This window comes from Sarcophilus harrisii, chromosome 3 (genome assembly GCF_902635505.1).
Source record: "Sarcophilus harrisii chromosome 3, mSarHar1.11, whole genome shotgun sequence".
In the NCBI taxonomy this organism is placed as follows: Eukaryota; Metazoa; Chordata; class Mammalia; order Dasyuromorphia; family Dasyuridae; genus Sarcophilus; species Sarcophilus harrisii.
In genome coordinates this window covers 128,715,910-128,721,908 of record NC_045428.1, presented here as the reverse complement: position 1 = coordinate 128,721,908, position 5,999 = coordinate 128,715,910, and positions in this window count along the sequence as shown.

The window sequence follows — 5,999 nt, the reverse complement described above, 5'->3', positions numbered from 1 at the left end:
TAGCCATTGACTATTCTGTACTGTGAATCTAAACTATTCCACTGATCAACTACTCTGTTTCTTAGCCAATATCAAATGGTTTTGATGACTGCTGCTTTACAATATAGTTTTAGATCTGGCACAGCTAGGTTACATTAATAATAGATTAGATGATGCAATTAATTCTCAAAACTGCTAATTTACATTTTAGGTTTTAAGTATTTATTTGATCACCACTTTTAAATAATGGTAATTCTCAGTAAAGCAAAAGAAGTCTAACTTGTAATACCACAAAATTGTCTTTCATAACTGTGCCCTAATTAAGAAATTTACAAAGAGCTTTCTTCGTTACAAATATTAGATCTAATTCAGCTTTGCATGGATAATATGGACACATTGATTTCTTTTTATGAATTTTTTTTTGTTATTGTTGATATCTTCTGTTTGCATCAATGCAGGGAATGGAAATGGGATGCAGGGAATAAATACTTCCCTTTCTTATTTTAATTACTCCTCTCTAGGTTTGTATTCAATGGGAGTACTGTATGGAAGTTCTGGGATATTTTCAGCTAACTGGAAAAAAAAAACATATAAATTGACCAAGATGGCAGAATAAAGACAATGATTTTCTGAGCTCTCCTCCAAACAACACCAAATTCTTTTAAATAATAGATTTAAAGAAATATTAAAGCATCAGAACTAACAAAAAGATAGAGTGGAATAATTTTCAAGTCAAACACAACTTGCAAGGTTAGTAGGAAAGGTATATTGCATGAAGAGAATTCCAGTCCAGTTCCAAGCTAGGCCATGCCAGCATAACTCCTGCCCCAACAAACCAGAAGTGGGCCTTGGGGCTATTGAATCAACAGCATTGCTGACAATTTCCAGATCTCTCAGCCCAAAGACACCATTACATAGAAGGAACAGCAGGAAAAATGTGACTTACTAGTGTGAGAGGGACTTGGGAAACCAGAAAATCAAAAATAGGTAGCAATAGCAGTAGCTTCTGGAAGCTTTGGACCATCTCTTTCCCAGTGCTGAGGAAGGAGGCTTTTGCTTTAACACATTAAAACTTACAGCCATACTAGAATGGGGATCCTTATCACAGTTTCAGGGCAGAAAAGAGTGTTTGTGATCAGATATCTAGACAGATCTCAAAAAAAGCTGTACAAACCCCCTGAAGCTTGGGACATTATATTTTCCACCCTAGAAACAGAATCTTACTTCAACAGTTGATAGCAAAGTATTAGGAAGGAAAATGAGCAAGCAGCAGAAAAAGATTCTGACCATAGAAATTACTATGGTGACAAAGAAAGATCAAAACACACACTCAGAAGACAGTAGTAAAGTTAAAGATCCTCCAGACAAAACCCACAAAGAAAATAAGAATTCTTCTTAACCCATGGAAAAACTATAAAGGGTTTTTGAAAATCAAGTAAAGGAGGTAGAGGAAAAAATAGGAAGAGAAGTGAGAGTTATGAAAAAGGAAATTTAAAAACCTAATGAGAAGAATGCCTTAAAAGGCCAAATTGGTGGGATGGGAAAGGAGATACAAAAGCTCACTGAGGAAAATAATTCCTTAAAAATTGGAAATGATCTAATAGAAGCTAAGGACTTTATGACAAAAAGCAATAAAACAAAACCAAAAGAATGAGGGGGAAGAAAACAGTGCTAAATAACTCATTAGAAAAATAACTGATCTGGAATATAGATCCAGAACAAATAATTTTAAAATTATTGATCCATCTGAATATCATGATCAAAAGAAAAAAAAAAGTGTAGACATCATCTTGCAAGAAATTATCAAGGAAAAGCATTCTGATAGTCTACAACAAGAGGGTAAAATAGAAATTGAAATAATCCACCAAAGAGATTCCAAGATGAAAACTCCCAGGCTTTATTTTTTCCAGGTCAAGGAAAAAATGTTGCAAGCATCAGAAGGAAACAATTCAAGTATAGCATAATCACTGTAAGGATAACACAAGATGTAGCAGCTTCTACATTAAAAGATAAAAGGGCTGGAAATATGATATTCTAGAGCACAAAGGTGTTTGATTAAAGAATCACCTACATAGCAAAAGTGAGTATAATCCTTCAGGAGAAAAAAAGTGGGAAATTAAAAGAAATAGAAGACTTTCAAGCATTCAAGCATTCATTGATAAAAAGATCAGAGCTCAATAGAAAATCTGATTTTCAAATTCAATATTTAGGAGAAACAAAAGGCAATGATAAGGAAAGGGACTTACTAAGTTTTATCTGTTTACATTCCTACATGAAAGGATAATTCTTTCAATTCACAGAATTGTCTCATAATTATGGCAATTAGAAGGAATATATATATATATATAGATAGAGGTCACAGGAGTGAGTTTGAATTTGAAGGGATAATATCTAAAAAAAAATAAAATAGAGGGGTAAGAGAGAATGCATCGGGAGAAAGGGAAAGAGAGAAGTGAAATGGCATAAATTATCTGCCATAAACGAGGCAAGAAAAATCTTTTACAGTGGAAGGTGAAGGAAAGGGGGGAGGGGGATCAAACTTTACTCTCATTAAAATTAGCTCAAAGAGTAAATAATATATAATACTCAATATGGATATAGAGATCCATCTTACTCTGCCGAAAAGTAGGAAGGGAATTAGAAGAGAATTATACAAAAATAGGGGAGGGTTATAACAAGGAAGGGCATATTGAAGGAAGTGGCTAGAAGCAACACACTTTTGGAGAGGGACAGGGTAAAAAAGGAGAGAAAAGAATAAATGGAGGAGGGGGAAATATAGTTGGCAATAATAATTGTGAAAATTTTTTGAAGCAAGTTTCTTTGATGAAGGTCTCTTTTCTCAAATGTAAAAGAAACTGAATCAAATTTATTAAAAAAAGCAGCTATTCCCCAACTGATAAATGATCAAAAGATGTAATGTATGCCTATGGACTATAAAATCATGCATACCCTTTGACTTAACAATGCCAATACTAGGTATGAAAAAAGAAAAATAACTTATATGTACAAAAATATTTATTGCTACTCTTTTCTCAAGACAAAACATTAGAAATTCAAAAATGCTCATCAGTTGGGAAATGGCTGAATAAATTGTAGTATGTGATTATGATGAAATATTATTGTTCTTTAAGAATTGATGAGCGAGATATTCTCAGCAAAACCTGGAAAGTCTCCCTTAACTTTATGCAAAATGAAATATATTATGTACAAAGTAATAGCATTATTACAGAACGATCAGCTGTGAATGAGTTTGCTATTCTCAGCAATACTGATTCAAGACTACTTTGAAGAACTTATAATGAAAAATGCTGTCCATATCCAAATAATCCAAGAAATTATTGTCTGAATACAGACTGAAGTATACTTTTATTTTTTACTTTCTTTTTCATAAGTTTTTCTTTGGGGGGAGAGGAATTTGTTTTCTTTTACAATATTGCTTTTATGGAAATATTTAGCCTAACCTCACATGTACTTTCTCAGAGGGGGTGGGGGAATAGGAGGAAAGGAGAAAATGTAGAACATAAAATTTAAAAAAAAATGTAAAAATGTATTTTACATGTAACTGGAAAAAATATATGTATACTCATACCATAAAAAATACCATATAAATTATTACTCTTAAGTGCTCATTCCCATGTAGCAAATTGGAGGAATTTTCTTCCGTGGTGATAGAGCTCTCCCTTTTAAAGACTTACAGAAAATCTTTCTTTCTGGAATGCAATTAATAAGCATTATCAAGCCACACAGAAATACAAAGAGAAAAAAAAAATCAAACACGGTATAGAGGAAGGCAACTAAGGTCACCTCTTTTTCTTCTCCTCTACTATATTTCCTGCTAGATTGAAATAATTGGCTGGTAAAGTGTAGAGGGCCCAAACTTTGGAGAAGTATACTTGAAACAAGGATATTTACAACAAGATGTTAATTCAGTGGAATTGATGAGATGATGGTTCTTTAGTATACATATATTTACTGCTTAGCATGGTGATGTAATGGTTCTCTAGTTCACACACAAATAGTGTGCTATAATGATGTAATCATACAAAGGTATTTAAGAGCTGAGAAGGACTGGAAATAGGATATTCTATTTTTGACCATTCTCCTGGTGTCTCTCTTACCACATGCACTCCTTAATTCCAGAAAGCTAACCTGAACATTACAGTAAAGAAAAAAAAATACGATAAAATTTAAGATTACTTATCTCTGAACTTTGGGGAAATAGGAAGCAAAAGCAGCAATTGAATTTTTCTTTCACAAATTACTGCAAAATTGTTATCATCTTTTGATGCTGTTTGTTTTGGTTTTGTTTATGCTTTTTTACAGGTCTAGCCCATTCTTTTCAAGAACTCATATTCTCTCCACTTAGTCTCTAATCTAAATGTTTTTATCCTTTCCCCTTCAATCCCACTGTCTAATTCCCAAGGCCTCCAAGGGGAAAAAAAAAAAAAAAAAGCTTTTGTAAAAAATTACTTTTTGTTAACTACATGAACCCCCAAGTAAACTAAACTTTCCTCAATGCTTTCTAATAGTCTCACCCAAGATTTGCCTCTCATTCAACAAATTCATAAGTCACATGGGAGTTTCCACAAAGTTTCACTGTTCCCATGGACATATTTTTTGAAATTTTGTGATTCTTTGCCACTTGAGTGAAACTACTTTTTTTATATCATCTTCATTTAAACACTATTCATTCTCTGTTTCTGTATCTTTAAAGGCTTTAAGAAAAAGAAAAAAAAATGTTTGGAAAAACTAAGTGATAGATCATTCTCATCTAACTACTTACAAAATCCAAAATTGTATTAATATATATAAATGTGTATAAATATATTGGTAATGTAAAATATATCTATTTGGGGGGGGAGTTTACATCCCTATGTCTATTATAATCTATAATATATTCAGTGACAGGAGTGGTTCAATCATCATAATAACCAAGAATATGGGAAATTAATAAAGATAACTAATATATATAATACATACTAAACATTTTGAAAACTATTATCCCAATTTTTTTACTTATTTTTCTACCCAGAAAACTAAAACTTTTTTTTTACCTTAAAATTTTAAATTATTTAAGGATCTCAATGACTATGAAATCAATATCTTTCATCATAACTATTGATCTAAATCATACAAAACAGAAATCCTTCCTAATAATGTAAACTTTAAAGATTTTAATAATATTGCTATAGAGCATCTAGAACTAATATTGATAGCTAATAGAATCAGAGAACTCTTCATAGATTTCAGGATCAAAGAATCCTCAGAGGTCATCTGGTCCATTCATCTTATTTACAAGATGAATAAATTGAGGCCTAAAAATGTCACATAACTAACAAGTGTCATAGCTTGAATTTGAACTCAGATCTTCTGACTTCTGTCTTCAAATCTAGGCTAATTTTTAATGTATATTTTAGTTGAATAATTGGATGATCAAAAGATATTCATAAATAGAATAGAGGGAATTTGATGTACATAATGTTGCTGTTTAATTTGGTTATTCATGATATTAATTACAAATGTTAGTACATCTCCCCAAAAGCATAAGGTCTTCAGAGCCATGAAGCTAATTAAAGGTGGTAAAGATAGAACCTAGAAAAAACAAACAATATTGATTGAAAGTGTTCTAATTACAATTCTCTTGAGTTATTCTTTTATATACACAAAGACTTATGATTTGTTTTTAATGCATTGAATGAATACAAACATTCTTGAAAGATAGCATCTTTCATGCTTTTATTGAACACCACCTAAAAATACTTAATTACTGTGCCAGCTGTCATTAGGATGAAATAGGAATATGATAATGCTATAATTTCCTTAAGTATCCTTACCTCTGTTAGTTTTTACATTTTTGTTTTAAATTATCTCTGTATATACATATAAACATACATATGTATGAATTTGTATTATACAAATATATAAAAGATAATTTTAAAAATGTATAATCACAGAGTAGATTGTCAGTTCTATTACAAAAAGCACAAAAGCCTAAATTTGCAATAATCTGCAGCTTTCAA